General features: G+C 36.0%; 1 non-coding gene across 1 annotated transcript; it reads right to left on the bottom strand.

The window, feature by feature from the left end:
* Positions 1–904: 904 nt before the first annotated feature.
* Positions 905–1,011, bottom strand: LOC139879136 (small nucleolar RNA R71). The gene has a single exon (XR_011769989.1). It is a non-coding gene; the product is annotated as a small nucleolar RNA R71 (small nucleolar RNA).
* Positions 1,012–24,067: the final 23,056 nt, after the last annotated feature.

Genomic DNA, 24,067 nt, shown 5'->3' with positions numbered 1-24,067 from the left:
ATTTCGACAAAAAATTATTTTAAGCGGTTAAATTGATAGACATCCAAATTTTCTGGTTCGTAGTAATAGTTGGATTTGTTAGTGGCGAGTTGTGGGCTTTCGATTTAAAGGGTCCTGGCTACCTGCTGCATCTATTGGCTATTTGAAATGTGGGCAAAATCAGAAAAGTCTATTAATTTGATAACTTATATAATTTTTATCTTTTATAACTAATAGGATATTCTGTGAATGCACCGAGCAAAACGTTCACCACCTTTCATACGTTCACCACCTGTAACTCGATCAAGACATCTAGCCAATATTGTCGCTGTTGATTTTTCTTTAGAATCGTCATCAAGTCGACCAAGTACTCCAATTCAAATTTCCGATAATCCATTTTTTGAACCCGACCTCACAATTGAGAATCCGGAGGATATTCAGGGACAATTCAGAGATCCTGAACCACTAATCATTCCTCCTGAACCACAAATCACTCATCCAGAAATTGTCAAGGAAGAAACCATTAAATCAGAATCCTCTAGTGATTCAGATTCAACAAATTCAATCATGGAGAATCTGGAACCTCTAAGTATGGAAGACCGAATGAGAGCTAAACGCACTGGCCAAGGTCATGCCATTACTCAACCAGACATTAATGCGCCAGATTATGAAATCAAAGGAAAAATCCTACACATGTTAACTAATCAATGCCAATTTAGTGGTGCGCCGAAGGAAGATCCGAACGAACATCTTCGTACCTTTAATAGGATTTGTACTCTATTTAAAATCCGAGAAGCGGAGGATGACCAGATCTATCTCATGTTATTTCCCTGGACTTTAAAGGGGGAAGCCAAAGATTGGTTAGAATCGTTACCTGAAGGGGCGATTGATACATGGGATATTTTAGTTGAAAATTTTCTTAAAGAGACTTCAAGGAGAAATTGTTACTTTTACACAAAAGCCAAATGAAACACTATATGACGCGTGGACAAGATTTGGAAAGTTATTAAGAGGATGTCCGCAACATGGTTTAGACACTTATTAAATAGTACAAATATTCTACCAAGGATGTGACATCACTACACGAAAAGACATCGATATAGCAGCTGGTGGTTCCATTATGAAGAAAACCGCAACTGAAGCTTACAAAATTATTGATAACACTGCTTCCCACTCACATGATTGGCATCATGAAAAAGACATCGTTAGATCATCTAAAGCGGCTAGAGCCAATTCTAGCCATGACTTCGATTCCATGTCTGCAAAGATAGATGCTGTCGAGAGACGAATGGAAAAGATGACTAAGGATATTCACTCAATACGAATTAGTTGTGAGCAGTGTGGAGGACCACATTTGACAAAAGATTGTCTCAGTATTGAACAAATAATGGAACAAAGAGAGAATGTTTCATACATGAACCAAATGCCTGGAAATAATTATCAGAATAATTATCAACCGCCAAGACCAATCTACAATCAAAATCAGAATTATAACTGAAATGTTCCATACAACAACCAACAAGGTCCTAGCAATCAACAAGTATCCAATAATACTTACAACCAGCAAAGACCTATTTTTCAAAATAAACCACCACAAATCGATGATAAAAAGCCAAATTTAGAAGACATGATGTCGAAGCTAGTTGAATCTCAAACTCAATTTTTCACATCTCAGAAACAAACTAATGAACAAAATGCTCAAGCATTTAGAAATCAACAAGCTTCGATTCAAAATTTGGAACAAGAAGTAAGCAACCTAGCAAGGTTAATAGGTGAAAGAAAACCGGGAAGTCTACCTAGCGATACAAATGCTAACCCCCGGAATGAAACAGCTAAAGCCATTACCACGAGAAGTGGTATTACACTTAAACACCTGAAATACTTGTAATTTCTGATGATTCTATTCCTACTATACAGGCACCACAACATGAGCAAGAGAAGGAAACAGAACCGGTAGTTGAAAAGGTTAATGAAGATAACACAGTTAAGGCTTAGCCTTATGTTAAACCATACCAACCACCACTTCCTTACCTGAGTAAAATGAGAAAAGAAAGACTTGAAGCCGAGCAATCTAAATTCTTGGATATGTTTAAACAAATAAATGTCAATCTTCCTTTCATTGATGTGATTTCAGGAATGCCAAGGTATGCTAAATTCTTGAAAGATCTAATCACAAATAGAAAGAAAATGGAAGAACTCTCGGCTGCTACGATGAATGCTAATTGTTCTGCAGTGCTGTTGAATAAGATACCAGAAAAACATTCAGATCCAGGAAGTTTCACAATTCCATGTTTTCTGGGAAGTCTTAGTTCAATAGAAGCATTGTCAGACTTAGGTGCAAGTATAAATTTAATGCCGTATTCACTATACGCTAAACTAGACCTCGGAGAATTGAAACCAACAAGAATAAGTATACAACTAGCCGATCGATCAGTAAAATATCCCAGAGGGATAATGGAGAACATGTTAGTTAAAGTTGGTCCTTTAGTATTTCCAGTAGATTTTGTTATTCTGGACATGGAAGAAGATTCTCGAGTTCCTCTCATATTAGAAAGACCATTCTTAAACAAAGCTAAAGCAATAATAGACGTGTTCGGTAAGAAACTGACCCTAAGTATAGAGGACGAGAGTGTTACCTTTTATGTTGATAGAGCCATGCAACAACCTCAATCTGCAGATGATACATGTTATTATATTCAAACTATAGATTCACATGCAGAATTGTTAGAAGAATTTCCAAAATTACAAGGAACAGGAGAATGTTCTTTAGGAGAAGGAACTGAACCAATTGATGAAGCTAAAATGTTAGCCGCACTCATGGCTAATGGATATGAACCAATAACAGAAGAAATTCAAATGCTAAAAGAAGAAGACAGATATCGATACAAATCATCGATAAAAGAACCACCGACATTAGAGTTAAAGCCACTTCCAAACCATTTAGAATATGCCTATTTACATGGTGAATCTGAATTACCTGTAATAATATCATCTTCTCTTACGGAAAATGAAAAATCTCAACTCATTTCTGTGTTAAAAGCTCATAAACCAGCTATTGCATGGAAAATTCATGACATTAAAGGCATAAGTCCTTCGTATTGCACACATAAAATCCTTATGGAAGAAGGCCATAAAACGTATGTGCAATGCCAACGAAGACTAAATCCTAATATGCAAGATGTTGTTAAGAAAGAAATTATTAAACTGCTAAGAAGGGTGGCATGACTGTCATCACAACTGAAAAAATGAGCTTATTCCTACTAGGACTGTAACAGGATGGCGTGTTTGTATTGATTATAGAAAATTAAATGACGCCACCAGAAAAGATCAATTTCCCCTACCTTTCATTGATCAAATGTTGGAAAGATTAGCCGGGAACAGTCACTATTATTTTCTTGACGGTTTTTCCGGATACTTTCAAATTCCAATAGCACCCGAGGACCAAGAGAAAACCACGTTCACGTGCCCTTATGGTACTTTTGCTTACAAACGCATGCCATTTGGACTTTGCAACACCCCTGCAACCTTTCAAAGGTGCATGATGGCTATTTTTCACGACATGATAGAAGAATGCATGGAAGTTTTCATGGATGACTTTTCAGTCTTCGGTGATACTTTTGAATCATGTCTAGTTAATCTTGAATGAATGCTTATTAGATGCGAACAATCAAATTTAGTACTTAATTGGGAGAAATGCCATTTCATTGTTAGAGAAGGCATCGTTCTTGGTCATAAAATTTTAAAGGAAGGAATTGAAGTGGATAGAGCTAAAGTAGATGTAATTGCTAAACTTCCACATCCTACCAATGTTAGAGGAGTTAGGAGTTTTCTAGGGCATGCCGGTTTTTACCGACGTTTCATAAAAGATTTTTCTAAAATTGCCACTCCTATGAATAAACTCCTAGAAAAGGATGCTCCATCCATCTTTTTGGATGAATGAATCAAATATTTTAATATTCTTAAAGAAAAACTCACTAATGCGCCGATCATGGTAACTCCAAATTGGAATCTACCATTTGAACTCATGTGCGATGCAAGTGATTTTGCAATGGGAGCCGTTTTAGAACAAAAGATTGAAAAATGATTTCAACCTATTTATTATGCTAGTAAGACATTACAAGGAGCATAAACGAATTACACAACTACTGAAAAAGAACTCCTTGCTATTGTCTTTGCTTTTGACAAATTTCGTTCATATCTAGTTCTAGCTAAAACGGTGGTTTATACCGACCATTCTGCTCTTAGATACTTATTTTCGAAACAAGATGCCAAACCACGATTAATCCGTTGGATCTTACTCTTACAAGAGTTCAATATTGAGATCCGAGATAAAAAGGGAGCAGAGAATCTCGCCACTGATCATCTTTCTGGTCTTGAGAATCCCGAATTAGAAGTTCTAAATGAATCGGCTATACAAGATAACTTTCCTGATGAATATCTATTGAAGATCGATTATAATGAAATTCCATGGTTTGCAGACTATGCAAACTATTTAGTATGTGGATTCCTTGAAAAAGGGTTGTCGTACCAAAAACAAAAGAAATTCTTTAGTGATATAAAACACTATTTTTTGGAAGATCCACATTTGTTTAAAAGTTGTCTCGATGGAATAATACGCCGATGTGTATTTGGAGATGAAGCTAGTCAAATCTTAAACCATTGTCACACAGGACCAACAGGAGGGCATTATGGGCCTCAACTTACAGCAAGAAAGATATATGATGCTGGATTCTATTGGCCTACAATTTTCAAAGACGCACACCTTCTCTGTAAATCCTGTGATGCTTGTCAAAGGGCCGGAAAAATAAGTCAACGTGATGAAATGCCACAAAATGTCATTCAAGTATGTGAAGTATTTGACATTTGGGGTATTGACTTTATGGGTCCATTTCTAAAATCTCATAATAATCTCTACATTCTCGTTGCCATTGATTATGTATCTAAATGGGCGGAAGCACAAGCTCTCCCAACTAACGATGCACGAGTTGTAGTTAACTTCTTAAAACATCTTTTTGCAAGGTTCGGAACACCGAAAGCTTTAATAAGTGATCGGGGTACTTATTTTTGTAATAATCAACTTGAGAAAATTCTCAAAAGATATGGAGTAACTCATAAAATCTCAACCGCTTATCATCCATAAACAAGTGGAAAAGTTGAAAATACCAACCGAGCTTTAAAACGTATTCTAGAGAAAACCGTAGGATCAAATCCGAAGGAATGGTCCATGAAATTGGAGGATGCACTCTGGGCTTTTAGAACAGCCTACAAAACTCCAATTGGCACCACACCTTTCAGACTCGTTTACCAAAAAGCATGTCATCTTCCAGTAGAAATTGAGCACAAAGCATTTTGGGCTTTGAAGACATGTAATCTTGATTTACATGAAGCCGGACGTCTACGGTTAAGTCAATTAAACTAATTAGAAGAATTGAGACATGAAGCATACGAAAATTCGTTAATCTATAAAGAAAGAACGAAGAAATGGCATGATAAAAGAATCAGAAGTTCAAAAGAATTTAAAGAAGGAGACAGAGTTCTTCTTTTCAATTCACGATTCAAGCTATTTCCTGGAAAATTGAAATCAAGATGGTCTGGACCATTCATAGTCAAAAGAGTTTTCCCATACGGAACAGTAGAATTAATAAATTCAAATGGGATTGAATTTAAAGTTAATGGTCACAGAGTTAAACATTACATAGATAATCTAATGGAAGTTGAAGATGAAGTTAATCACAATTTCGACACCACAGCTAACTAAGTGTGGGAAGATTCAAATCTTTTTAGGGTAATATGTAATTCTGTTAGAGTTAGATATTCTGTTTTCGTGTAGTTCTCGAGAATGGAATCCGAATGGTCTTTCCCTAGCAGACCCTAAAGAACTAGTCTTCTCCCTCCATTCTGAATTTTTATTTCTTTTAGGTTTTACGAGATGAAGAATTCCTTTGATCTGAATCATGGTCTACTACTACACGCTATGATTACTAAACGTAATAATAACATCTTCCCGAGTGAACTGGTATCATTCATAAGAGGAAAAATGGACGAAGTAAGGAAAGAACTCAGGAAAGATCATCATAAGATACATTCTGGTAAAGGAAAATCAAAATTCGCAACAAAAAGAAGAGCACAACACCTTGAAAGATGTCATAAATGCGGAAAATGGTCACACGAAGGTAAATGTTCGAACAATCAAACATATTCAAATACTGAATTTGTTACTCTATGCAGAGAAGGACCGTTCATATGTTTAGAAGAAAAGTTATTGAAGAATTGAGGTTATACTTATGTAGCTATGGAAAACCAAATCACACGACTCTCCTATGAGTCGGCTAAAGCAAGTCTCTGAGAATTCAATCTCACAGGTAAGTATGTACAGCTTTTATTTGTTTTTATTTTTATTTGCTTTTAACCTTTTGATAATAAACTCTGAATCGTTCGCTATAAAGTATTAAATTGATATTCAATAAAATTAGGTATGCGAAACCGAAATTATTGATATCATACAAAAATTTATTACATCACTGCTAAATTTACCGTTTATTCTTAAGGTATAAATATCTTTAATCAATCAATCCAAAATATTTCAGAAATTCGTCAGGAGTAAAACTAGGTTATGGAGCCGAAATTACTTTACCCAAAAGAGGGGCGTATATTTTTGATAATATTTGATTGATTAAAGTGGGATAAAAGACCAAAAAGATTTTTAATTTTAATTTTTACCTTGTTTTTAAAATTAATATATAAATATTAAATTATTATTGTAAATTTTTAAAATCAATATATTTAAGTTTTTAAGTATTTTAAAAAAATTAATATTTTTAATATAAGTTTGTAAAATTAATGTATAAAAATATTAATGATATTTATATGAATTTTTAATTTTATGCATCTTAAATTTAATTATGGTGTGAATTTAAAAACAAAAATTTACTTTATTTCATTAAGTTAAAAATATGATTTTTAAAATTCGTCGTGAGTTGAAGACTAGGTCGTTGAACCGAAATTGCTTTACCCAAGGGAGGGATGAAAAATTTTATTATCATTATTTTTAATCTTATTGAATTAAAGTATACCAAAAAAATTAAAAAAATCCAAAAATCTTTGCTTTTAAAACGACACTTAAAAAGTGACAAATTTTAAAATTTTGATTAGAGACGGACTAGGACAACGATCCGAAACGCCCTCATCCTGAAAAGAAACAAAATTTTTAATTTTTAATTAATTATTTGTTTTAAAAGTATAAGGTTTTTATATAAAAAAAAAAGAAGAAAAAAGAAAAAAAAGAAAAGCAGGGACCCATGCGATCGCATGGGATTTACCCTGTAACCTCATGCGATCGCATGAGGCCAGAAATCTGGTTAGGAACAAAAGCCATCGAGTGTTCTGTTCTGTCTCATAACACACACAAACATACACGAACACATCCATAAACACACTCAAAAATTCGCCATTTTTCACCAAAATTCATCAAATTTCTTGCTATAATCATGTCTTTTCTCAGATGGGGAAGCAGAAAGGTAAAGATTTCACCTCTAAAACTCTTTAAATTTGAATTATAGTGTTCTTGAGCTAAATTTTACCTAATTTAATTTTGTTAATTTCTAGTGTAATTAGAGTTAAATTGTTAGTATATTATGCATGTATAACCTAGATTGATACTATTTGTCATGATTTGAAGCCAAAAACTTCAAAATTTTTAGAAATCTAGGGTTTGTGTTCTTGAGCAATTTGAGGCTTTTGATATAAACAGGTTATGGCCGATTTTTGTCGTGAATTATTGCTAAATTAAGTAGTGTAACATGTTTAGGTAGCTAAATGATCCAAACTTTGATCCTAAACATGATTTTTGAGAATTAAAGTGGACTTTTTAAGTCTAAAATTCATGAACTTGATTAAATTGATGTAAATGCCATTTGAAACTTGTTTAATTACTAGTAATGGTTATTTTAACATGTTATTTAAGTTGAATGCTTATGAACTTTGTAAACATTTTCATATATGCTTATTTGAAAAAGTGTAGAATTGTTAAAATTGTGAAAATGTGTATAAGTTTAATTTTGATTGAACATGTTATTGTAATTGTTTTAATTTTTTATTTTGCTAACACTAATGCATATTTGGATGCACAAATTTTGTGTTTAATGTGTTTTGCAGAGAAATACCGATACTGATGGTGCATCATCATCATCTAGGCAACCTGCTTCGGAACCACAGCCAGAGATGCAATATCACGAACCGGAGCAACAACAGGAACAACAATATCATAATGATCAACACATACCGTATTATGATCCGCGACAAGAATATGTTAATGCCGATGTACAATTTCCGATTCATCCAATAATAGAACACCCAACGATTCATGAAGAACAGTTGCATCCCAATTTGAGATTTGATCGAAGCTGGGAAGATTAGCCGACGTACCAAAGTAACAAATTTAAATTGGTACCGAAAAATGTAGAAGTACCGAGGGTAATCGATTGGGAGCCTTTGGAAAGGGTCCAACTAGCTAACTCAGTTAGGCAGTATCTGATCCAAAGGTATGGGAACTCTTCTTTTCCCGATTGGGAACGTTTATTCACCATTCGTAGGCCTGTATATAAAGAGTGGTGTGTTGAGCTTATGAGTACTATATCACTTGATGCGGATGTAGTTAGGTTAGATGATAGGAATTTTCTTAGATCTTTACTTGGCCGTAGGATGTATAGGATGTCCATGCTGGACATGGCCAGGGCTTTACAGATTTACACTCCTGGTGAATTACTACTACCTAATTGTACAAATTTGATTTATCATGGTGAAAGGGTAGATAGGAATTTTGACGCTGACGCCATCTGGAGGCGTATGTCAAATTATAATGTTTTTACGCGAGGAGGAAGACACTCCTATTTAGATATTAACAAAGCCGAGCTTCGTATTATACATAGATTTTTAGCTAATTCGAATACACAAAGAGGTAACAACAAGGAGAAAGTGACTCAACACGATTTATTTTATCTTAAGTGTATTCGAAACACTAGAAGCTTTGTTAATATCCCCTACTGTGTTGGTTTTTATCTGTCCAAAATGGTGGAATGAATACAGGACGGGAGAATAATAGGAGGAGGTATTTTTGTTACTCTCATTGGAGAGTATTTAGGTGTAGATAGGGATCAAGGGGGTTCACTGATGGTATGTAGGGAATAGGTTGAGACTTTAGGATTGCGGGTCTATCAGGGTGCAAAGGTATTAAAGGTGCAAAGGTATTAAAGAGCAGACGCAATCAGGCAGTACCATATGAGGGTCGTCATCCACAGGTAGAGAGAGGTTCAGATGAGGAAATGGAGGAACCGGATGACATTAGGGATGTCATTAGGGAGGCTGTTACTGACATTTACCAGTGTATAGATGAGGTAGAAATGACAAAACGCGGATAGACATAGTCAGTTCGAGCAGTGGCACGCCGATAATGTGTACGAGCATTCCAGGCAACGACAGCATGATAGATGGCACTATCATCAGCACCAGATCATGAGCCAGCTATCACCTCAGGTACCAAATAACTACGTACCGACCCAACCTGCTTACTATCCGCCACACCAGCCCGATATGCGACCACCATTTACTCTCTACGACCCTAACCAGGCCTATCAGTACACCTATAACCAACCGTGGAACCCGACCGACGACATGAACTGGAACCCCTATCCAGATTGATACAGTTCCCGTTGGTGATTTTTATCTTTTATTATTTTTATTTACTTATGTTTAAAACATATAAATATTGTGATATTTTTAATGTAATTTTTAATATTTTTATTATTTTGTACTAATATTTCATTTTTGTAATTTGAAAGTGAGATATTAAGTCCCATTTCAAATTACCATGCATGTTTATATTTATATTGTATGTATTTTATTTCATGTACACAACAGGGTAAAACAGCGCATTTTCAAAGACTGGCATCAAGTTCAGCAAAAGTAACTAATTTTGACGACAAGATGCAAAATATATGTGAAATAACAACTGCAGAAATGAACAAATGATGTGCATCATTTATCATTCAACAAATAAACGCCAATATGTTTGGACACTTTGGTAAAATTTAATCATTTTTCTACGCTACTCACCCTCAATAATTTAAATTGTACTGATTTCTTGCAAATGAGGGCATTGCAAGATCTTAAGTGTGGGAAAGGATTAAATTCTTTCGGATTTTTAAAATTTTTAATTTAAACACTTGGTTACCATTAAAAATACTAGTAACGCAGTAGTTGTATTAGAATCTAATGCTCTCTGATAATAAAGAACAGCCCTAGTCTTATATACTGACTACCCAATTCTAGTAAAAAATTTCAAAATTTTCAACTAAATGAACTCAAAATCATGTTTATACATATTTATGAACGATAAAACTAGGTGTTAACACCGAAATTATTGTTACCTCGGAAAGGACATAAATTGAGAAACAACCTAAAATGTTAGAATTTATTTAAAATGGAATAGAGGAAAATAAAAAGGCAAAGAAAGGAAAATAAAAGCCAAGTGTGGGAAAAATTTACCAAGTTATTTAGAACATATATCACATATTTTTGTACAAATAATTGAAGATATTTTTGTTTTGGACGATATTAATCAGTTTTACCCAGTTTATTGTAATATAAATGAAATTTAAAAGGAAGTAAAGTCTTCTGAGAAAAATACACGCGCTTCTTGATTTATGTTAGGAAGTTGTCGTCCAGACCAGTTGTAGAGACTACGAAAAACCTTGAAAAGTTTTCTCGAAAATCAGCTGGAAATCTACAAACCTCAGCATCAAACAGGGTCGCCAAGTGGTCAGACTTATCCTAACCATGAGAGGATCTGTCTCGTACAATGGGGGGCACCATGCAAATTAGCTTATAAGACTAATGAATCAGATCCCCAGAAAGGATAATCTCCTTAAAGATCAAAAATCAGCTTTTAAGCCTGATATTACTCAATCCTTGATATTGACTTTAAAGATTGAGAATTCAAACTCATGAAATTCGATGATATCTAAACTCGAGCTTGAACGAGAAAATATTTTGATCAAATTACAAACCGATTTGTTTTCTGAAAACCCATTTCTAATGCGTTCATTACCATTGAACGTAAAATCCTAGGAATTCACCTGGAATTCATTAGGTCACCTGAACCAAATCGGGTGTCAACCGTAAGAATGATGGTTGCATAGCATGGTCGAAGACAGCACCTTGTGCCAAACCAAAAAACTATAGGGTGATCTTGACTATTGCTCCTACAAAGGATAGTAATTGCATCTGACACGTTATAGACCATAATCAAAAGCATGTCATTAGACATTGCCTTAACAGTTGCTTGTTCAACGCTTTCCTTTACAACCGGACGGTAGTTTACCAAAAGGTAATATACGGAGCAAGTATACCGGACGTGTTGCTTTTTCAATACAAGGTTAGCAAGTGGGTGACATAAAACCATAAGTTTTGAGCTAAAATTTTCAAATCTGAAACCCACAAAACCCACAAAAATATTTTGCAAACACCGGTGAAGGGTTATTCTAGAAAACTTATATAGGGTAAAAGCTAGATTGAATTTTCAAAAGATCAAATGTTTTCATAAAGATCCAATTTCCTAAAGGATCTAAATTTTCATAGTCATGTGGGACTGTAAACCACAACGTTACTATCATTGTTCATACCGCCAAATCAAAATTACTGATGTACAAAGTGTGAAGAATAAAGAAGTGATAAGGATAATTTGACGAGGACACTCGCACTTTATATTTATGACTGATGGACTGTTATGGACAAAAACCAGATGGACATATCGAATAATCCAGGACAAAGGAAAATTAACCCATGGTAATAAACTAAAATCAATACATCGAACATCATGATTATGGAAGTTTAAATAAGCATAATTCCTTTATTTCATATTTCATCACACTTTTATTTACTGTCATTTTATTTATTGCACTTTTAATTATCGTACTTTTTAATTATCGAAATTTTATTTATCGTCATTTTATTTATCGCACTTTAAATTATTGCACTTTTATTATCATCATTTAATTTACACTTTAAATTAAGTCATTTGTATTTTTAATATTTTACATTAGGTTTTAACTGCGACTTAAGACATAAAATCGACAAACCAGTCATTAAACGGTAAAACCCCCTTTTATATATATATATATATATATATATATATATATATATATATATATATATATATATATATATATATATATATATATATATATATATATATACAAATATAGTTTTTAAAAAAATATAGCGTTAAACTTGGCTAGTTCCCTGTGGACGAACCGGACTTACTAAAAACTACACTACTGTACGATTAGGTACACTACCTATAGTGTTGTAGCAAGGTTTAGGTATATCCACTCTATAAATAAATAAATAACTTGTGTAAAATTGTATCGTATTTAATAGTATTTCGTAGTAAATATATAACTATTTCGTACACTACCCTGCACACATCAGTATCTACACTTCCGGTGGTACGTGATCTTCTAGATTATCAACAGGTGTCTTCTGATGACAAGGAGTGGATCTGACAGCTTAACGGTCCCACTGCTGAAGCTCTTCTACTCATTTTCTAGAGTGGAAAACCCAGGCTATGCAGAACTTTTGTGGGATCTGGTACAAGCTCAGGTGGATAAGACAAGGAATGCATATGTTCCTTGTGAAAGGTTTTTCTGTATCTTCATTCACGAAGCTATAACTGCTTGCAGAAATGCAAATATATTTGTTCCAGGTACACAGGGAATCCAGATGGTTCATTTTAGGGAGGTAAAGATGAATACCCCGGTGATCTCTAACAATCAATTCACTGCGCCAATCCCGAATTGGTTGGTGAGGCTAGCTGAACCCCTAGACGCTAGAATGCGTCTTACTTTGAGGTGGTAGGTATACCTCTTCCGAACTCGGTACAACAAGTACAAATTGAACCAGCCACGGTTCCAGCCCCAGAGGTTGTAGAGGAACTTGTAGTACAACCACCAGGGCTAGCTAATCCTCCACTTAGGATAAACCTAAAACGCCCTAGGGTAGCACAACAAGCTCAGCCCGTGAGGATCAGGGAACCTAGTCCGCTTAGGATTGAACCTACCCTATCCACCACACCTGAGGGCAGTGACACTGATTCATCAGCAACTGAATCATCTCCCGAACAAACGCAGAAGAGGACACATTATATGCTTGATGAGATGATTCAGACCTCCGCCAACCCAATGAGTAACTAGATCTAGTACTTCGACTCCTATTGTACGCCCAACAGTTACTCCAACCATTGGTGATACGGATCAAGACTTAGAACCTATTAGGTCACCCTCACCTATCTCCAAATCACATCCAATAATAACAGTAAGCCCTACACTAAATGAAGCGCAAGCTTCGGTAGGCAAGAGAGCTTAAGTCAAGGATGGTAAAAAGGCCAATAAGCCCATCCAATCTAAACAGGATTTAACAATAAATCCTACCGGCAAAGATGCTTCGGCATCTCAAAAGGAAGTAAAGTCTTCCTCTGCAGTAAAGTCTGCATTGACTCAATCGATTGAGGAAACTCAATCGTTGAAGTCCAGAACGACCGAAGGGGAGCCGAAAAACCTTGAAAAGGCACCCTGCATATCGGCTGGAAATCCTCTTGATATACTTCACCCTAGTGATGTCGTATTACCTCAACGTCAAACAGGGCTTGGAGGTCTGGCTTATCTCGATTAGGGAGATCTGCCGTGTCATATGGAAACGAGTTAACATGACAATCCTTCGAGATATTTATCAGACTTCCAGCAGACTGATCCTTTGGTTCAAGAAATTGATCCATTGGTTCAAACCACTTCTCTTTCGGATTCTGAATCTCAGGGTCTGGAGGATGAGTCATTAACTGAAAGAGATGTGCCACCTCATGGTATATTGATGACTTCAGGAGTCGGAGATATTCATATTTTCCCGAGAGCTAAACCGACGTGTAGTTCTGCTACTCTGTCAGAGTCCCATGAGACTAAAGTCATTGAGGCGGATGATTTGAAAGAATCTTTGCCGGTGACAACTCTGGTTGTTGCCCAACCTCCATCAGAAGGGGATATCACGAATCTGACTAGTAGTATGTACAACCCTACATATAAGAATAATACCGCACAATTATCCTTACCCGCCCGCACGACAACTCAAACACTTCCACCGACATCACCTTCAACAGATGCTGCTGCATCTGCTCCAATTGTTACTTTTCCACCATCACCCCCACGTTCACCAAATTACTATGATGCTTTGGAGCAAGAATATTTTAGTCGTATGTTTTCTAGAATAAATCTTGATGTTCTTAGACGTACTTCGCTCTAATCAATGTTTCATACTAGAGTACGACATCCACTTACTTCTTTCTCTTCTCTACTAAGTCCTCAACGTGATGATGAACATGACAATTCTGATCCTCAGAATAGTCATGAGGGGGGGATAGGAGTAGATGGAGAATTTCTTACATTGGATATATCAACAAGGGGTGGTGGTGCGAGGTTAGCTTCAACTTCTCAAGCTCAACAGGTTCATACTGAATCGGAAAAGGTTTCTTCTCATGACGATGATATTGAAAATGTGGAACCTGAGCAAGTGATCATTCCGATTATTCATTCTGAAGCTGAAAGTGGATCGGTTGACGAGGATTTGAATTTAAGTGACTACTATCTTGAGAAAACTGTTGATGATGGGTTTGTCATACTAAGTAAATTATCTTCAGTTTCTACTATTTCTGAGAACGTAGAGATAGTTGATGAAGGGAATCAGGATCCAGCTATTGAAAGTGATGATGAGATGGATTCTAATGATGAAGATGGAGATGATCTATACGTTATCCAAATCTAGATGACATCTTTGATCACATTGAAGATGACAATGTTCCAACTGATAATACGACAAATCCTACTAATCAATCATCAAATTCTACACCTTCATTGAGTTCAAACCGAAAAATGCAAGTGAGAGTTCAACTTCTGGTGCTTCAACATCAAGTGCTACAGTGAATTCCTGGTTTAAGTACAATCATGGTTTATACTTTAAGAATCGGGATCAAAGACTATAATTGGGAGTTGAACATGATTTCATGACGCTAAGGAACACATTCATCGAAGAAAATGCTTATAAGATCTTCCGCATGAACGAGACGCCAAGAAGTGAAAGGTTTACCTATATTGGTTCACGATTGCTTCTAGCTAATGAAAGGAACTGATATCAGTTTATGTGGAGGAAACACATTAACAGAAATGAAGATGATTTGTGGCTTCAAAGAAAGTATCGGTTAACAGAAGTTTTGGATATTACTCGGGTCGGAGTAGAAATAAGTGTTGATAAAGACGTCATTAGTCAGTTCCATGTTATTAGAGAAGATGCGAAGGAGTACAAGTTTACAGAAGCTGATTTTCAGAATTTGGATATGCTTGACATCATTCACATCTACAACTACCTCTGTATTCTCACAACTCAACCTTATGCTAAAACTCAAGCTTTGGAGGCTGTAATGAGATACATGATAGAGACAATTGAACTGATGAGACGAGAGGACTTTCAAATTGGTCTCGAACCTAAAAGGAAAAAGATTTGAATTACTTATTCGAATCAATTAACAGAGGGACTGGAGGATATGAGAATGTTTCAAATACAATTCGAACCCGAAGGGTTTGTATTTGTTAACTCACAAAAAGAAAAGGTGTTTATCCGAACGAACGAGCTAAACAAATATTCAAATGGTACACTTAAGGTTGCACTGAAGTATCTCAAGTTTCGTCAAAGTAAGTTTGATGACATTGACATAAAAATGGGTCTTGGAGAGTTCATTAAACACATCAGAGATCATCTCAAAATCCGGATCTAAGCTAGACAATTTGAGATTCTTTGCGGTCAAAGAGAAAGAAGATATTTTCAAGGAAATGGATGAATATCCATTACATGAGGGAGATCTAAGAAAGGCATGGGGAGTCTGGAAACCTTCAAAGAAGATTTCAGATAATCAGATTGAATTTTCTGACCCCTCTGGCAAAAGATGGAAAGCTACATTTGGACCTCTCAAGATTACTCAATAGGATTACATTGTAATTTTCACATTTTAACACTAAGTGGGAGATTGTTAATGTGAAACAAACTTATTAGAAGGTTCCTTAGAAGAGGGCTATATAAGGAACCTAAGTAGTCCTAATTAGATAGCCATTGCATTGTAAACTAGTTTAAGAAGATGTGGAATGTAAATATACCGATTATCTCTAATACCGAATCTGTTCTTACCTTACCGAGTCTCACTTAATTTCATCACATCTTCTATTCTCACTATGATCTGACCTATCAAAATCATTGAGACTTGGTCTTGAATTAGAATCACTTAAAATTCTTAATCACAAGAGTCACTTGAAATGACTAACACTTCCATTCTGACTAAAAACCCATTTGAAAACCAATTAAATTAAAGACATAATCACTTGAAATCCCCAATATTAATTGTCTAGATCACTAATTGGTGTTGAAGCACAAAATGCATCACAAATCAAATCACTAAGATAGTTTAACAAATAACAATCTATGTAACTAAAATAAAGCTTAAAACAATCATAATCATGGAAATGGTTCTTCAACCAAACACAATAATCATCACTCATTCAAACATCAATTTCATAGATTAGGGCAAAATCCAAGCATTGAGTTTCGTAATCAAGTGAACATAAACAAATCTAAGCTAACATCATAAGATAAACAAGAACAAAATTAATTAAAACTACAGTAAGAATCATTACAACTAGAACAAAGAAGAACAATACTCAAATGAGAAGGAAAGTAAAGAAATGGAAAAGGATGATGAAAATCTATCACTAATCTTCATAGATCTTGAACTAGAAGCATCAAATTAGACTTCATCTTGATGGAATCATGGAAGGAACCCATTTAGGATTCCAAAATGACTCCCAAAGTGCAGCTCCTTTGAACCAAAACCTTATTTATAGTCGAGTTGGAATTTCTGGGTTGAACAGGTAGGAACGGCTTTCCTGGAACAAGAACTCCGTTCATTAAGGCATGAAACAGGAACTTCGTTCCTTTAGGCATGAAATAGGAACTCCGTTCCTAAAATAAGAACCCCGTTCCTTAAGGCATTGAAAGCTTCCGACTTCGATTTCTCATTTTCTAGTGTATAGGAACGTCGTTCTGCCTTTTAGAATGTCGTTCCTGGCTGGAAATTGATCTTTTCACACCAAAACTTCACTTGGTTCATTCCTTAGGCTCAAGTTTTGATCCTTTTGAAATAATTTGGACTCTTGAACTATTTTTGCCTCGCACCATCTTTTAACCAAATGATCATCATTAACGCTCATAGACCCATCAATACCAAACAACACGATAAAGATAGAGTGAGGATAAATATGCATATTTTGAACACTATCAATACCCATGTTGTGAGGAGCACATGGGGCAATTATTTTGAGTAATGTCTGTAAGTGTCAGGGATTCAAGGACAAAACACGTAACATGTGCAAATATTAAGGGCATTCACATAATAAAAAACTTTAGACTCATCCATCTAATTTTGGATATATTTTAGATCAAATCTTGGTTTTAATTTGTGTGGTAGTTATGTTTGTTTTTAGTTGCAATATTTAATTTGTAAATAAATATCCATTGAAATTAGGGTTAGAAGCAGGAAGTCAGAGGCGGAGCCAGGATTTACCAATAAGGGTGGCTTAAATAATTTAACGTAACAATTTTAAGAACACAACACAATCATCTAGGCGAAACGGACGCTTCTTAAAAAACGATAAACATTTTGGGCTATCTTTCATACATAACACACTCAAAACAACGCATTTTTGATTCTGTAAACACATAACACTACGTTAAATATGAGTATGCAACCTGAAAGACTCCGCCGTATCGCGCGAGCCGATTCGTATCTAGTTTCAAAACAAAAATTCAAGAAAATATCTTAATTTCTTTCATGTGGATCCGTTTTCTGATTGAATAACCTATCAATAATCTATTTAATTTTATTAGATAATTATGCCAACAAGAATCAAATTCTTAGTGGCACATAACTCAAACAATTCATAGCATCAAGCAAATGAGAACAATACGATTATACAAACTTAGCGACAATAATTATATTCATAATAATTTTTTTTTTTTTTTAAAGCAAGGAGAATTTCATTAACACCAACACAAATACAAGAACCTGGACAGCCAAAAATAGGAGCTAACCCAGAATCAGGAAGAACCGAAACAATACAGGGCAAAACTTAGAACATAGGATTACAATGAACTAAAACCCTACACCACATATACACATACATATCACAGATCAGAATATAAAGAAGGATTTATATGCCACATTTCCCAATCAATACTCTTTCCTTTTAATCTTTTGGAGATCCAATCGAACGTTAGGATTTGTATTTCATTGAGCAACACCGGAACACACAAGTCTTTGTTCTTAAAAACCTTTAGATTGCGACTCTTCCAAATATGGTAAACACATGTCCACTCAACGGCTTGCCATATTTTTGAGCCGAGAGCCGACATAGAACGAGATGACTTACCACGAAGGATTTCATTAAAGCCAAGAATTGGGACGTTACCAAAATTCCACCACTTGAAGATTCGAGACCAAATATCCTTGGAAATGCTGCAAGAAACCATGGAGTGTTCTACCGATTCAAGGCCATCATCGCAAATTGGGCAACGAACACTATGAAGGTCTATTCCCCTTTTGTCAAGCTCAATCCGCACCGGAATTCTTTTTTTCAACATTCTCCACACAAATACTTCAACCTTCTTTGGAACCAGCTTATTTCTCAAGGTTTCATGAGAAGATGACACCGAAGGGAATAAGGCAGATTAAATCAAAGAATATAATTTATTTATCGTAAAGACGTCGTTGCTTGCAAGATCCCATCTCCAAGATTGTTGTTCGCTGAAGACTATATTGATTGATAGAAGTAGATTCGAAAGTTCGGTAAGCTCTCCGCATGTTCTACCTGTTGGATTTCTAGACTAATCCCATGTGTGTAGCACGTTGTTATTTGATGAAAGTGTGACTCGATCCTTGACTGTTGCTGCACTATTTTTTTCCAATCTAAACAGTCTTGGGAACATATTTTTGAAGCACTCTGACCCACACCATGGTTCTGTCCAGAAAGCAGTTGAATCACCATCACCAAGCGACTTTTTGAATGAGCTCTTGAAGGGAATCTGCAATTCTTCAATATATTTTCCTGCACAAACAATGTTATTCCAAGTACCTATGGCAGAAAGATGAGCTTGCCCATCCTCCAACCGAAGGCCACCGTCAATTCCATAGATACTCCGTATAATTTTGGTCCACAAACAGTCGGCTTCGGTTTTGAACCTCCACCACCATTTGCCTAAAAGTGCAAGGTTTTTGGATTTTAGAGACCCTATATTTAACCCCCCCCCCCCCTCCCCATATGGTAAAATAGTGTTTTCCCATTTGACCCACTAAATTTTAGAACCAGAAAGATCCCCACCCCAGAAAAATGAACGTCTCATACTCTCGAGCAATTTGAGCACACAAGGCGGGGCGCGGAACAGCGAGAAGTAATACAATGGGAGACTATTTAGAACCGATTTTAGGAGCACCAATCTTCCACCAAAATACATTGTTTTCCTTTTCCAATCCGCGAGTCGCTTCTTAAATTTCTCAATAACCGGCATCCAATCATTTAATTTTTTCATTTTTGAACCTATCGGGAGACCTAGGTATATAAACGGAAGTTTACCGGCTTGACATCCCATACGTCGAGCTAATTCACCAACCTCACTTTCGCTAACACCAACACCGTAGAGACAACTTTTTTGAAAATTTACCTTTAAACCCGATGCTAATTCAAAATATTTTATAACGTTAATGAGATTACGAGCATTTACCCTGACCATTCACCAAAATAAATGGTGTCATCCGCGTATTGCAAGTGTGAAATCAAGACTTTGTCACTTCCTATTTCGATTCCTTTGAAAAGGCCTCTATCAATCACAGCCTTAGTGAGTATATTTAGACCCTCCGTGGCGAGTATAAACTGGAACGGAGATAGCGGATCACCTTGTCTCACTCCTCGACCAATTAAGAATTCCCGGGTAGGAGACCCGTTAATTAGAACCGAAACAGTGGCCGATTTAAGGCATGAAAGGATCCACTTACGCCACTTCACACCGAAACCCATACTAGCCATAACTTCCATTAGAAAGTCCCAATTCAAACTATCAAACGCCTTTTCAAAATCGGCCTTAAATACGATACCTTTTTTCTTACTGGATTTCATATGATCAATGGATTCATTTGCAACAAGCACTCCATCCAAGATAAATCTTTCTTTTAGAAAAGCACTTTGTTTCGAGCCAATGAGCCTAGGGATAACCTTCTGTAGTCTATTAGAAAGGATCTTTGCAACTATTTTATATAAGCTACCGATTAGACTTATAGGACGGTAATCACTAAGGGTGATTGGATCACTTTTCTTTGGAACTAATGTGACAAAAGAAGCATTACATCCACGCGAGAATTCGCCAACCCTCCAAAACCATGACACGACATTTATGATATCGACCTTGATTATGTCCCAATATTTCTTAAAAAATCGTAGGTTGAAACCATCCGGGCCAGGGGCCTTGGAGCTACCACAATCATTTATAGCCTCAATAATTTCTTCTTCAAGGATGGGCGCTTCTAACTTATCTGCTTCTTTAGGAAGTAAAGTCTGGTACACGAGGTCTTGAAGACTAGGCCTTGAGACTGATCGTTCTTCAAATATATTTTTGAAATGGTTATAGGCTGCCTCTTTGATTTCGAGTGGATCTTCACACCAAACGCTATTGATTGATAGACCTCTAATATTGTTTTTGATATAACCCCGTCTAATAATAGAATGAAAATATTTGGTATTTTCATCCCCTTCGAGAACCCAACGAATCCTCGCCTTTTGCTTCAACATATTTGTTTTAATCTTCTCTCTATGAAGCCATTCTCTTCTAGCATTCAACCATTGATTTCTTTCATCATCATTAATTAATCCCAATTCGGCCTTAATTTCAAGACTATTTGCGACATTCTTGAATATATCAATTTCCCCATCAAGGTTACCGAATTTTTGGATGCTTTTTGCTTTTAAAGCAAACTTGGTTCTTTTCAACTTGTTTCGTAGACAACAATCCTTACGTTGACCACCAACTTCCTGTTTTGCCCAGATTTCATGAATTATTTGTTCTGCACCCTCCATATCCAACCATTCATTAAATACTTTTACTGGCTTTGGACCGAAGTTTTTTGTATCATCCTTGAGAATAATAGAACAGTGATCAGAGATTTTACGATCCAAAGCAATAGCAGAAAGGCAATTCCATAGCGACTGAAATTCTTCATTAACGAGAAACCGATCTAACTTGCTAAATTTTAGACCATCATCACTAATTCGGGTGAATTTTCTCCCGCCAAGGGGGATATCGGTTAGCCTAGAATTTTCAATGAAATCATTGAATTTTTTCGCTCTATTCTCAATATATACACAATTGAATCTTTTATCATCCGACCGTACTTCATTAAAGTCACCACCAATCACCCACGCCTCACTAGGATCACGGTAAATTTGATTGTGAAGACTTTCCCATAGCTGCTGTTTCTTTCGGTCATCGTGTGGGCCGTATATATTAACAATGTTGATCACTTTATTTAAACTCCGCCAATTACCTCGAACAACAAGACAAGAGTCAAATATGAAAGTATTAGTGGCTTCAAAAGAGTCTGTATCCCAAATTATAAGTTGTCCACCCGACTTCCCTACCATCTCTTTTTGGACAAAATCACAATTGTTATTACTCCATAACCCACGAATCCAATTAATGTTTACAGTGTGTAATTTAGTTTCTTGCAAAAGTGCAACACAAGGCTTTTCTAATCTACAAAGTTGTTTAGCCCAACCAACTTTACTCTCCTTTCCTTCCCCGAAACCCCGAATATTCAAAGAAAGTATCTTCATAAGAAAAATAAGCAAAACGAAGATAAGAGGATAAGGACAGAAGACTTACTGGATGTTTTTATCCATCCATTTTAATCCAAGTTGTCGACTAAACTCCTGAAGCCCCTCATTGCTTTCTGAATAAGATTGATTACTTGGTTCAACCTCGTGTTTGAAGGAATTCGAATGGCTCGAATTTTCCTTGTTGCCCTTTGCACATGATGTACAGGTTGACCTAATTACACCTTTATTCGATTGATCTTTCCTGGCGACCTTTTTCGTATTAAGAATTCTGGAGGAAGCTTTCCAATTACGAAGTTTTGTTAGACAACAGTCCTTGTTACTCGACCGCTTAGCCTGTTTTTCCATTCTCACTGCATCTATCTTCTCTAGCCCTTTACCCCTTTTGTTCTCGGTACTTTTTTCACTTTATTCCCTTTATTCACTTTATTTTTAGATTGCTTTGGCTGGGATGTGGACTTAGGAATGGGTCTGTCCGCCTCTTGAATGGGTCTAGCTGGAATATCAGGAATGGGCCTTACTGGACTATCACAAGAATTACATGAATTGTCTAAGTCCAAAATAACAACTCTTAATGGACTAAAATAATTTGCATTATCTTCAACATTCTGTGTTATTGGATCCATACATTCATGTGCTGGCCCATTAACTTGGCCCATATCTGTATTAATGTTAGATGGACCATTACTGATATGCGCTGAATTAGAGATTTTAGTATTTGATTTGAATGATGAAGGCTCCACACTATCGCTGTCATCAATATCTTTTTGGGGCTCTACATGCTCCCCAATCCATGCGTTTTCATCATTGCAACTTTCGTTCTCTTTCCTGGTAGGACCATCTGAGTTATCGACATCATCATTGTCCTGGGTAGGTGTACCATCATTTCGAATACTCGACTTTTCATCTTCAGCAACGTTCAATTTTCTGCCTGTACTCCAGTCTGGAGTTATTGCCGGAGAAGAGTGATCAGAATTGTTGTTGCTCAGGTTATGATCTTGATTGTTATCAAATTTTTGTTGCATCAAATCTTCATCTTCAATTGGGAATTCATCATCTAAATTATCAAATGTATCATCAATGTATTCATCAGAACTATGACTCTTATTTTCATCATCATCCCACCCAGAATCTGGTAACTCTGATTCAAGTAGAATAAGACGATGTGGATTTTCCTTTACAGATGCATGGAGTAGATAACAATTGTCAATGATAACTTTTGCAGAACCATAAATATGACCCATATCAGTATTGAATATGAGAACATGCCCAGATATCAGATTTTGATTCTCTTGAGTAATTTCACAATTTTCCATTTTTATAACTCTTCCCCGTTTACTTGCAATTTCTGTAAATACCTTTTCGTTCCAACATGTCACTGGAACACCCTTTATTTCGACCCAAACAAATCTTCCAGATGACCAATAATTCAAACCGATACGGTCAACTTTGCGACACCACTTCCAGATAGCATGGTTCTCTGAATTAAGGATATTATCTATTGTCTTCTCGGAGTTACATACTACCAATAACTCAAGACCTCCAAGGTATTTTAGAGAAAATTCTTCCATACCTTCTGCCCTACATAACGATTCAAATTGGTTAAGTAGCTCGATGTTCTTTAGTTCCACAACAATGGATTTTCTGAGGAGCTCATTGTTGCAATCACTTTTGCTTATAGGAGCTACTCTTTCATCTTTGAGTTCTTCTTCAACATTGACCTTCTTTTTATTATTTAATTTATTTCGCAAGTCTTCTTTGCTCCTATTTATTGTCTTCCTCAGATCTTCGTTCGAGAACCTAGCCACATCATTATACTTTCGGTCATCTCTGAAAGTCCTATGGAAACCCTGAGCATTATTTAGGTTACCATTATTTTGTTGCACTCCATAAGTTTTTGTTGAAGAAGACTTTTCTCTATCAAACGCTTTGAATATCTTAATCGGGTTCCCATCAAACTTGATCAACTCCAGAGCAGATAACATCCTATCACTATCCATGACTTCACCAAATCTAGCAAATGCAAACCTCTGTCCATTACGGAGTCTTCTTCTCACCATGAAGAT

The sequence above is a fragment of the Rutidosis leptorrhynchoides genome, chromosome 11, assembly GCF_046630445.1.
Source record: "Rutidosis leptorrhynchoides isolate AG116_Rl617_1_P2 chromosome 11, CSIRO_AGI_Rlap_v1, whole genome shotgun sequence".
Taxonomy (NCBI): domain Eukaryota; kingdom Viridiplantae; phylum Streptophyta; class Magnoliopsida; order Asterales; family Asteraceae; genus Rutidosis; species Rutidosis leptorrhynchoides.
The sequence above is the reverse complement of the archived record's forward strand: the minus strand, read 5'-3'. Positions and strand labels throughout refer to the sequence as shown.